Consider the following 13,004-nt stretch of genomic DNA (forward strand, 5'->3'; position numbering starts at 1 on the left):
GGGTGATTCCTGGGCTCATTGGGGTGGGGTCTGCGCAGCGCTCTTCATTGGAAATGGTGAGTGCCCTGAATTGGGCCGTCTGTCCTCCCTTGGGTCCAAACGTCTCCAAAATGGAGCCATTTTGAAAGCAGAGGGGTGTGTCCAGTGCAGGATGGGGGATGACACAATGATGTGGGGGTGCCATTTCTGCGGCACCCAGCTCCGGCAGCCAAGAGACTCCTGTGCTCCACTGATTATAGGGGTCCTGTTGCATAGGAAGATACCAAGCATGTTGCAACTGATATATGTCCAAGTTCCTGACTTTAGCAGCATCCATTGGTGGTGTATCCGTTATAGCAACATAGTTCCCACTAGGGGGAATCAAGTCCTTATATTCCCAGCAAGTGTGGGGTCTGTAGGGAGCTCCCCTTCCTCTTCTGAGGAGGTTGCATCCAACTATGGCTCCAGGAGCTGATAGTTCCTGACAAAGGTACAGCAGCATTCTGAGGACTCTTAACGCCAAATTGCCCCACAATGTCATCAAACAGCTTCATATGCACCTAAGTGGAGATGAGACAAGATGGAACCCAACAAGAATCTGCAATGTAAACTCTGGAGAGACAATTAGCAACCATCTCTTTTGAGACTTCCACCCCTGAAACAAGCTTAATGTCTCAAGAGTCAGACAGAGTCCCCAAGCTTTGTTGCCAGCAGAAGTTGCAGAGACATCTAAATAGGGTATCTACAAAACTCCTGAGGGGGCCTCATTAGACCTCTTAGATGTCCTCAATGTGGTCCAATGTCCCTACCACACTTCACACAACAGAGAGAACTACCTTCAGAGATTAAAAAAAAAGCTAATAAAGGCTGAGAGGCTGACTCACAGTGGCTGCTATTGCATGCCAGATATTTGTGTGTGATTGGGTCCCCACACAATTAAATCCACTCACAGGGGATCTGCATTCTTTTCTTCAATAATTACAGGTCCTATGGTTTGATGCTTCTGCAGCTGCTGTTTTGACTGAAGTGGGAGTGGAGGTAGCAGCTCTCCCTGCTGGAAGAGGCAGGTTGGACCCTTCAGTGCTAATGTGGTATAGTTGTGAATGTGTCAGATTAGGGCTTGGAAGACCCAAGTTCAAATCCCCACTTAGCTGTGAAGCTCCCTGGGTGATCTTGGGACCGGTCATCACCTCTCAACCTACACAGGGCTATTGTGATGATAAAATGAGTATGAGATCCATGTATGCTGCCCTGAACTGGGAAAATATAATAAATAAGGCTCTCATTTTGTAAATATCTGATGACTTTCATCAGGCATCACATTAGGCAGAATCCATAATGATAGACCCATTCTGAGTCATCAGGCAGCAAACTAATCCAATCTAAATGCCTCTTTCTGTTTGCAAACAGAGTAATACAAAGGTCCACACATTTCTAAGGATTCACAGGAACAACTCAGTTATTAACAGAAAATATGCTGAATCTAGGCGAATTAAAAACCAGTGGAAAAGAATGTTAAAAAGGAAAGCCAGCAAAGGCATCTTTAAAGGAAACTGGGTGAAAAATTGTCCTTTCCTGCTTGTGTGGATTCTGGCAGCCCTGCTGTGCAAAGACTCCTGCTGGGTGAAACAGAGAACAAAGAAATGATCCATGCTTTACCCATGTTGCTAAAGAAATCAGCCTTTTTTTTTTTAAAGGGCCTGTACAATTATTGCACTTTTTCAGTGATGCTTTTTACTACAGTTAGTTTATCATCATGTTGCATGTTCCCTGCATGGTGAGAATTTCCAGGTGCAAAACTACTGGAGGGGAATGCTCAGGAAACCTGTGATACTTTCGTCATATTTTCTCTAAAAGCATAAGAAGAGCTCTGCTGGCCAGACCTCAGGCTTCCCCAGACCAGCATCCTATTTCTCACAATGGCTGCATGCAGGACAGCCCCCGTCCCCACCACTGCTCCTCAGTAACGGATTCGGAACCCAGAGGTGGCATACAGCCATCATGACCAGTAGCCACTGATAAACTGCTTCTCAATGCACTTGTAAATCTCACTTCAAAGCTTTGTTTATGGATATACAGGTACAGTAGCACTGGGACAAGAAGAAGCTTGTGTGCTCCTACAAGGCAACAGCTCCACCACCACACTTCAGATCCCCCAGAGACAGACACTCTTCCACCCCAAGCAGCCTTCAGCTACCACTCAACTTGTGCGCTCTGCTCCTGGCCCCATCTGTCTCTGTTCCCAGAATGCTATTTTTCCACATACATGCATTACCTCATCAGCCTCTGCCCTTAGCTGGAGAGTGTTTCCTCCTCCATGCTCAGCTGGCTCACAAGAGATCTCCAGAGGTATCCCAGCCATTAGCTCCCATTAAGGAAACTGGGGCCACCCCTCTTGGGGCATTAACTAGCAATCTGCTTGACAAAAAGAATGGCAGTCAGCTGTAAAACCTATCTGTCAAAGCCTTTGGTGGTTTGACTTCCTGGTCCCAAAGCCAGATTACATTAAAGATCCAGGCATCTACTCTGCTGTGCTGAGGGTGGAGGAGGGGGGGGCTCCATCACAAGGCTAATCAGAGGATATGGAATGTGGTGGAGGGCAGACTGTGATAGCAGACCCCAGCTCTGGCCCCCATGCTTTATTTATTCCTTTACTATAAACATATGTATCCCATTTTACCTCATGAAAAATATAACAAAGCAGTTAATAGCAGCTTGTTAAAAACAATTAAATCACAACAATACAAAAAGCAGCAGCACTAATTGGCTCTGTGTGTGTGTGTGTGTGTGTGAGAGAGAGAGAGAGAGAGAGAGAGAGATCCCACTGTAAGCTATGTGTAGACAATATTTACTGCTACTGAGTACACAATAACCAGTTCAATCTCGACAAAGACTGAGTGCAAGAGAGTCCAAACACTCAAGCCTGCCTGCGTTGCCATGGCATTTTTTGCTCAATGGCTTCATTTTGAGCCCTCACCCTGAGACATTGACTAGCATTTAGACCTAGCCAGTGGCAAAGTCAGAATAAACATCAGGCGAGCCGGTACAATAATCCTGATTGCTTTTTCAATGGTTACTGTATCCAGAGGGAAGCTTCCTTAATAGAGCTTTTTCAGATTGCAAAACTGATCAGAAAAAACAAAACAAAAACACATTGTCAGCATATTTTTGGGATGTTATTGAGAACCTATATTTACAGAGGAATAAGAGGAAATCTAGGGGATAAATTCTGTCCGATGTTGCCAGTATTCTCCCTTGCCTTCCTTGTTCTGGCCATTAAGTGCAGTCACCTAACCTAGTGCCTTGACCCTAACACTTAAATTTCATTAAGATTTTATTATCGTTTAATTCATGAAATCACTTGCACTTAAATACATGAAGTACTTGAATCTAATTTTCTACTGATTTGCACTGACTTTTTGCAGACCCTTGGAGAAGATACCTGAGTGGGTTCATCTCTTCCATGTTGCAGTCACCATTGCCTGCTTACACACATCCTGCTTCTTTCAGGATGTAACTGCAGAGCATGTATATAGAGGGTATGTCCAACTTCAGGCAGTACAGAAGCACCAGCCCCCTGTTCCTGCAGAGCCCCGTTCTTCTTATTAGGCCTATATATCTTATATAAAAGTGACATGTCAAGGACTGTCTAAAACTGATACTATCTAAAGGGAAATACTGTAAAAGCAAATAAACTCCTTAAATGAACTTCCTTGTAACAAGGCATGTTTCTTGGTGCCATTTCATATCAGTGGAGGACATCTCTTTTAATTCTCCATTTACACTGCAAGTTCAGAGTGCCAGATTACGTGGAGGTGTAATAGTAGTAGCTACCCCAGATGTATTGAAGCCCACTGCCCAGGACACATACTTTTGTAATTTGGGGGTAGCATTTGGTGGCCAAGACTTTTAACAAGGGATACCATTTTCTGCAGATATCTGTACAATGAGACCTAGGGAGCTGAACTGAGTCTGTCCTGTCCCATCCCCAGCTTTATATGGTGACCCAGCAGGCAGTTGATCTTGTTCTTGCTGCCTGCCAAGGACTTGAGCCCTGTTGGGTCAGACATCAGACCAAATATCCTTTTAGTCCACTATCCTGTTTCCTACTGTGGCCAACAAGATGTTGGCAAGTCCAGCAGCTGAGCATAAGGCAACAGCCCTCTCTGGCTCTTTGCCCCCCCCCCCGCAATAGGTATTCAGAGGGTCACTGCCTCTGAACATGGAGCTAATAGCCCTTGGTAGTTCATGAATCTGTTTAATCCCCTTTTGAGCCCATCAGTGTGACACTGAATTCCAGACATTCATTCTGTGTTATGTCCAAAAGTACTTTCTTTCCTCTGTCCTGAATTTTTTGTATACCCATTTCACTAGATGCCCAGAGTTCTAGCTAGAGGCACCAAAAGGGGGCCACAGTACCTCACACAAAACATGGCTAGGTGGGCTGCATTTGGTCACAAGATGTATGGATCAGGTTCAACAGCATCACTTTCCTATTGTCTGATTGCATTGGCTTGAATGCCTTCCTGAACTGTAAATTACTATGAACCCTTTCGATGTAGCAGGCTAGGAAGATGGATGAATAAATTAAGGGATTCCAGATGATCACAGACTGTCATCAAATACAGTATGTGCATGTATAATTTATAATTGACATTGATAAGAGGCTACATCTGGAGGGAGATTCCACACTTAAATTGTTGAACTAGAATCTATCAAGTTGGATCTTCTTAGTTCAGGACTCAATAGAGACTGTACTTTTATCTCCCACTACAGATGTTAAATTAGTGTATCACACAAAACTAGGAAGATTACCTAATTACTGTTTTTGTGAGTAGTCTGTGCTTTTCTTGTATACATCTGAATTTTGCATACAAGTATCACAGTATCCTTGTTTCACAGTATCACAAGTATCCTTGTTTTCATGGCTTTTGGCCTCACTATTTAGTTTCTCTCTGTGTGTCTAATGCAGACTCACACATGATATTTATGCCATAATAAATCAGTTTAGGATATTGCAAGGTTTAAGGTAGCTCTTATAAGTTTGATAATAGGCATTAAAAATAAGTATTTGGGGATGTTCAGAGCCAGATGGTCCACTACAGGGAGGGACAACTTACACAAGGTTGCCTTCTTTCTTGTTCTTACCTTCTGGGGCAAATCTGGAGCATGTGTAGCATAGCTGAATCAGAAGGTGGTCAATTTAGGCAGGATTATGCCCAGGAAATTGCTCTCTGGGCCCAACAGTGCCTCTAATTCAGGTATCTCTATTCCATTTTATGGTAAATAATGTTTACAAACTGTTATGCAGTCAATTTTCCACTTGTCTTGCAGAAATTCAGTCCAGACCTCAATTTGTGAGTTTTCTTACAAGAATTCAATATTGGACAAGACTGAAAGTCTTGTTAAAAAGCAGGTATTTCAACTCTGTTTCAATGTTTAATATACTCTTTATTCAAGAATTTTATCCATGATGACTATACGCAACCAGTGGGTTTTAGAATGCCAGATACAAGGGAATGGCATCAGAATACAGGCATTATGTTGTCTTGAGTGCTTCCAGAAGCATCTGGTGGACCACTGTGAGATACAGGAAACTGGATCGGATGGGCCCTTGGCCTGATCCAACAGGGCTCTTCTTATGTTCTCAAGTTTAAGAAGAAAAACTAGACTAGAAATTTCAGAGATTTTGATTTCAGAGGCTAGAAATCTGTAAAGGAGGAATTCTTCCAATGCTACAGTTCTTGAAGCCTATCAGAGAGTCCAGTCCTCTGATAGTCATGGCCTTAGACGAAGTTCAATGTGCCATCGGGGACTTTTCGTGCCTCAGAGCCCTCCTCAGACATGATAAAACAGAGGTGTACAATATCACCCCCTTTGACAGCAGGCAGTCCTAGGAATCTTCTTGTCTGGGAAATAGAGTGATTCTTTCTGCCTACTATACTTCAGTTTTAAGCCCTCTGTGCCAGCAACTGGCCTCCAGAATCCTGATTTGGAGAATCCATGATCCAAATTCAGGTATTTAATCTACAGACCTTGCTATGGCCTGGCAATGTCATAACAGTAGTTTAAAACCTATTTTTTTAGTAGAGGTATGTCCTATAGGATTGCCAGGTCAAACGTATAAAAAAAATATGGGTTTTTTGGAGGCTGGAACTGGTGATGTTACTTGACTTGTTTATTGAAAAATAAAGGAAACAGGACCCCACCACAAATGGCATCCGGATTAAGTAGGTGTTAACCTGGCCGTGACTCAGATTTATGCGGAGTCTTGGACACATCAAAACCATTTTTAGTGCCCTTGAGCAAGACTTGGCCAAAATGCATTATCAGGTATAACAAGTATATTATTTTATTCTGATTCCATCTGATATTTTGCCTCCCACACTTTTGATTTGGTCTAGCTCACTCTTTTTTAAATCTGAGATTAACTTTTACTGCCTGTCTGCCTGAGGGGAGAAAAAGCACTGCAAACATGTAAAATCAATTTTATTTACTCAGAACTTTTAATTTTTAGGAAATGGTTGATTAATCTGCCACCTCACTTAGTGTTTGAATGTTTTACATCCTATAGTTTATACAGTGGCGTGTATATTTAATCTATTATGTTTTTTGTATAATTTGAGCTGTAAGGCTCCCTTGGTATAATATCCCATAAGGTAGGCTACAAATACATTCAAACAAAGAAATCGCCTATGGACAGTATTTTGAATGTAGTGGATCAGCTATATAAAGTGACATTTCCTGCTCAGGTTAGCATTGCAGTTTCCACGCTCTCACACCCTCTCATTTGCACTGTTCTGCATAGGGCATGCCCAAATTTGCCTGATGCCCAGGGCAGCCTTTGAGCACTTTCTTGTTCCCAGGGTTGCAGTGCTTTGTGTGTAAACCAGCAGTGCAGGCCAAGTGAGACTTCTTCAGTCACTTCCCAAGCTGAAATTCAGTATGCAGTTTTCCAAGGGCAATTCTTGGGGGAGTGTGTGGGAGTTGTGTGTGTACAGAGTCTCAAGGCAGAATTAAGCCCTTAGGAAACAACTGTCATGCTTTTAGGCAAAGTGTCAGTTATCTGTCCACAGTTCAACTTCCTTAGAGAACTATAAATATTAAATAGCATTGATTAGAGTCTGCTTTTAAAAAATGCCAGATAAAGCCCTTATTCACAAATGAAGGAGTCTGGTTATACTGTATATCTTACCAAACCCCACCACCACCACCACCAAGAAATTAATGAAATGCTTTGTCTATAGGTTCTTGTCTACTGAATTTGGGTTGCAAGTATGTACTGGTAACTAAAGCGACAATCCTAAGTATGCTTACCTACAAGTAAACCCTTATGATCTGAACAAGACTTACTTCCAAGGAAACATGCCTTGGATTGTACAGTACAATGTACACATTTTAAACTGCTTTATTTGTTGCTCTTAACAACTGTTTTAATTGCTATGTATTTTTAAACAGTGATTTTATTGTTATACTAGTACAATTCCCATGCTTCACTATGGTATTTAACTACTTTAAATCCATTTTGACTCCAATAAACCTTCCTTTGATTGCAATGAACAAGTGAAATTTACCACAACTACCCCATGTCAGGATTGTTATGCCGCTCTGTGGACCTTGGAGTAATTTTGTTGGTACTTGGGCCACCACAGCACGGTGCACCACAGGATTACTCTGTGAATATTTCATTGCCACATCCTTACACTGCTTCCTCCTTTTAGAATCAGTGTATCTGGCATGACATTTGCCAGAAGGCTCCTTGGGGACAGTAGGAGGTGGTAGCAACGAAAGGTGTGAGGCACAGTCAGGCTGAGGGAGGGGTAGTCTAGTGGACACTTCTTCAGGTTCACATGGCAGTTATGCATCAAAATGGCCCCTAGAAAGGTCCTGCACAAAGCGTAGCATTCTTATGGGGTGACCATCAGCACTGAGACTCTCACAGAACTCTCCACTGCAGTAAACCTCAAAGATGAAATTGAACAGTTGCCCAGCCACCACCAACTCACAAAAACCACCAAAAGTAAAGGGTCAGGACATGTGAGCAAGGAATTCAGTGGAGCTGGTGTAGTTGTCCCCCTTGCTGTTGCGGGACATGGTGGAGAACTCCTCACAGTTGTCCACTACATGCCTCACAATGAGCTCACAAACCTCCCTAGCAATTAGCTGAGTATCATACAAGAGACAGGAGAGGGACTGGAACAGCAGGCTCCCTCCTGTGATGGGGACAATAGTGTGAGGTATCATCTCCTCATTGACATTTAATAATTGCCATACTGACTTAAATTAAGGGGCCCTCAGCTGTTATTTACAGCAACTAAAGTCAAGAGAAAATTCTTCCTGTGAGAGAAGCTAGACTGCACCACACAACTCTTGATCCAGTGCCCCTCCTTAACTCTCTTCTCACTGAAACCCAAGGAGCAGAGCAATTCCTCCTTTGAGGGAAATGAGACTGTGCCACACAACTCTCAAGCCAGTGCCCCTTCCCTAACTCTTCCCTCAGTGGAACACAGGATTGAACAAGGGCTGTCGATAGCACAAGTTCTCAGGAAAAAGGCTTGTCAAAATCTTGGGGTAGTACACCTTCATATTGAGCCAGAAATACGCTTCATTTTACTGTTCAGAGTAAACACTAAAATGACTGTTATTTTTCTGTTATTACCCCTTGCCATTCTGACTGTAAAAGGGTTAAGTTAAAGGGCCAGCCTAGCCTCAGTTGCATGTTGGCCACAGGTGTCTCTCAAGCAGCAGCACAGGGGGAAAAGCCATCTAGGCCTAAGTAATAGGAAGGGTTTTATCATTCACCCCTGAATTTAGATTCACTCCTTTAAGGGTTGATTAGGGCAAAATCCTGAACTGTTTTAAGCACTTGTATGGGTAACCTTTGTAAGCAAAAACCAATTTGCTATCTCATCGAAGCTAAGAGATATTGAGGAATCCGTGAAAACACATTTTACCCCTTTCACTCCTTCAAGGGTCACATTTCTAAAAAATCCCTTCTTAATGGGCCCTTATGTTATGGAAGAAATATACTCCCTAAATTTCATGTTTTGAGGTGCAGGGGTTTGGGCTGGGTGTTGATGAGTCAGTCAGGACATATAGATAGATATACAGATTTTACCTTTTTTAAGCCACCTTGAAATTTGACTGAAAGGTGGTATATATGCCTTTTGGAGAATCAATAAATATTAATAAGGGTCTACTCTATGCAACCCCCTAGCAAGGCTCTTAACACAGAACTGCAGCAGCCTTTCTCCCAAGCAAGGAGAAGAAAGGGAGGGGGAATTTGGGCAGTACTTAAAGAGGCATTTAAGTTAATTTACTGTGCCCCAAACTGAATACAACACATTAACAGTTATCAGATAACCAATCTCCTGATAGTATTTACTATAGTAGTATATCATTTGGGCTTGAATGCTGTAGCATACAGAGCAAAAGCATGAACTATGAACCAGGAAGTCTCCAGTTCAAAATCTCAGCTCAGGAATGAACTACACTGCTCAAAACAATAAAGGGAAGACTTAAACAACACAACCGAGATCTGAATGAACGAAATATTCCTATTAAATACTTTGTTCCTGACATAGCTGAATGTGCTGACAACAAAATCACACAACAATCATCAATGGAAATCACATTTATTAACCCATGGAGGTCTGGGTTTGGTGTCATACTCAAAATTGAAGTGGAAAAACACACTACAGGCTGATCCAACTTTGATGTAATGTCCATAAAGCAAGGCAAAATTATTAATTAACAGTATTTATATATCGCTTTTCAACTAAAAGTTCACAAGCGGTTTACAGAGAAAAATCAAAGAACTAAATGGCTCACTGTCCCAAAAGGGCTCACAATTTAAAAAGATGCAAAAAGAATACCAGCAGACAGCCACTAAAACAGACACTGCTGGGGTGAGGTGGGCCAGTTACTCTCCCCCTGCTAAAAAAAGGGAGCACTCACTTGAAAAAGTGCCTCTTACCCAATTAGCTCATGAGTGTGTGTGGCCTCCACGTGCCTGTATGACCTCCCTACAACGCCTGGGCATGCTCCTGATGAGGTGGCGGATAGTCTCCTGAGGGATCGCCTCCCAGACCTGGACTAAAGCATCCGGCAACTCCTGGACAGTCTGTGGTGCAACGTGGCGCTGGTGGATGGAGCGAGACATGATGTCCCAGATGTGCTCAATTGGATTCAGGTCTGGGGAACGGGCGGGCCAGTCCATAGCATCAATGCCTTCATCTTGCAGGAACTGCTGACACACTCCAGCCACATGAGGTCTAGCATTGTCCTGCATTAGGAGGAACCCAGGGCCAACCGCGCCAGCATATGGTCTCACAAGGGGTCTGAGGATCTCATCTCGGTACCTAATGGCAGTCAGGCTACCTCTGGCGAGCACATGGAGGGCTGTGCGGCCCCCCAAAGAAATGCCACCCCACACCATTACTGACCCACTGCCAAACCGATCATGCTGGAGGATGTTGCAGGCAGCAGAACGTTCTCCCTGCCGTCTCCAGACTCTGTCACGTCTGTCACGTGCTCAGTGTGAACCTGCTTTCATCTGTGAAGAGCACAGGGCGCCAGTGGCGAGGTTGCCAATCTTGGTGTTCTCTGGCAAATGCCAAACGTCCTGCACGGTGTCGGGCTGTCAGCACAACCCCCACCTGTGGACATAGGGCCCTCATACCACCCTCATGGAGTCTGTTTCTGACTGTTTGAGCAGACACATTCACATTTTTGGCCTGCTGGAGGTCATTTTGCAGGGCTCTGGCAGTGCTCCTCCTGTTCCTCCTGGCACAAAGGCAGAGGTAGCGGTCCTGATGCTGGGTTGTTGCCCTCCTACAGCCTCCTCCACGTCTCCTGGTGTACTGGCCTGTCTCCTGGTAGTGCCTCCATGCTCTGGACACTACACTGACAGACACAGCAAACCTTCTTGCCACAGCTCGCTTTGATGTGCCATCCTGGATGAGCTGCACTACCTGAGCCACTTGTGTGGGTTGCAGACTCCGCCTCATGCTGCCACTAGAGTGACAGCACTGCCAGCATTCAAAGGTCACCCAAACATCAGCCAGAAAGCATAGGGACTGCTAAGTGGTCTGTGGTCACCACCTGCAGAACCACTCCTTTATTGGGGGTGTCTTGTTACTTGCCTATGATTTCCACCTGTTGTCTAGTTCATTTGTGCAACAGCATGTGAACTTGATTGTCAATCGGTGTGGCTTCCTAGGTGGACAGTTTGATTTCACAGAAGTGTGATTGACTTGGAGTGACATTGTGTTGTTTAAGTGTTCCCTTTATTGTTTTGAGCAGTGTAGTTAGCAGTCTTGCAGCCCAATCCTATGCATGTCTACTCAGAAGTAAGTCCTATTAGAGTCAATGGGGCTTATTCCCAGGAAAGTGGATAGGATTGGGCTGTTAAGCAAGTTGTTATCACAAATCAACCCCTCTCTGCTTTCCCCTGCAATGCTGACCATCCTGTTCTAGAGATGGAAATAATACACTCCATAATAATACACTGCAGGGAAGCTAATTAATTAATTATCAATCATATGACAACAGTTCATAACAATAGCCAGTGCTTTTTTTGTAAAGAAAAAGGTGCAGGAACTCACAACTTGTTAATCTTTTATTTATTTATTTATTTTTAAACCATTTTTATTGGAGAAATAAAATATTTTTTATGCACTTCCCCCCTAAAGATGAACTTACTTCTGAGTAGACATGCATAGGATTGGGCTGTCAATCTCCACATCCCCTTCCCCCTAGCTACTTTTTCTACACATGGGGAAAAATACTGTACAGGTCCACTTGTAGCGTGTAGTATGGCTCTACTTCGAGGAGAGGAAGCAGTGAATGGATTCCGGAAAATGGCTTACATGAGTTCCATGTAGTAAAATTATTCTAAGCAACTGTGGGAGTAAGAACAAAAAAGGAATTCTTACATGAGAGGGGTCGTTAGATGCACACATAAACAGCTACGCTTGCAAACAAGCGATTAAATATGGTTTAATTCAGGTATCAGAATACTCTGTGTCTTTGGGAAGGCGCTTGGCATGCAATTGTATGTTCTTTGCTGCCCTGAGCAGCTGCTGTGCATTGCTGGAGAGGAGCTGCAAACGCTGGCTGGCAGAGGGCATGCTTGTGGGGGAAGGATGAGGAGGATCTCTGGCAAGGCTAGACAGCACGTTGTACACACAACGTGCCCTTAGCATGTGAAAACGGGTTCAGATATATATCTCTGCCAGGATTAAGAGCCCAATCCTAGGTATGTCTACTCTGAAGTAAGTCTAGTCAATGGAACTTACTCCCAGGAAAGTGCCTAGGATTGCAGCCTAAGAGCCCAATCCTATGCATGTCTACTCAGAAGTCCACTTTAGTGAATGGAGCTTACTGTGGATAGGATGGCAGCCTCAGGGCCCAATCCTGTGCCTGTCTACTCAGAAGTCAGTCCCATTAGAGTCAATAGGGCTTCCTACGAGGAAAGTGTGGAGAGGACTGCAACCTCAGAGCCAAAGCCTATGGCTGTTTATTCAGAAGTCAGTCCCATTAGAGGCAGTGGGGCTTCCTCCCAGGAAAGTGTGGACAGGACTGCAGCCTCAGAGCCCCTCCTGTGCCTGGCTCCTCAGAAGTCAGTCCCAGTAGAGGCAGTGAGGCTTCCTCCCAGGAAAGTGTGGAGAGGACTGCAGTCTCAGAGCCCTTTCTCTGCCTGTCTACTCAGGCTGCAAGGCTATGACACTTTCCTGGGAGTAAGCCCCATTGAACACAATGGAACTCACTTCTGAGTAGACATGCATAGGCTTGGGCTCTCAGGCTGCAAGGCTATGCACCCTTTCCCAGGAGCAAGCCCCATTGAGCACAATGAGACTTACTTTTGAGAAGACATGCCTAGGCTCATGCTGCAGATTGGCACGGGGGCTGCACCAGCCAGCTTCCTTCCCCTCCTCCTCCGCCAAGCAAGTACCTGGGCTTTCCGTGGGTGCCGCAGCCCATCTCCCTGGCTGGCTGGCTGGCTGTCCTTCTCCTCGGCGTCG

Source organism: Tiliqua scincoides, chromosome 1 (assembly GCF_035046505.1).
Source record: "Tiliqua scincoides isolate rTilSci1 chromosome 1, rTilSci1.hap2, whole genome shotgun sequence".
In the NCBI taxonomy this organism is placed as follows: Eukaryota; Metazoa; Chordata; class Lepidosauria; order Squamata; family Scincidae; genus Tiliqua; species Tiliqua scincoides.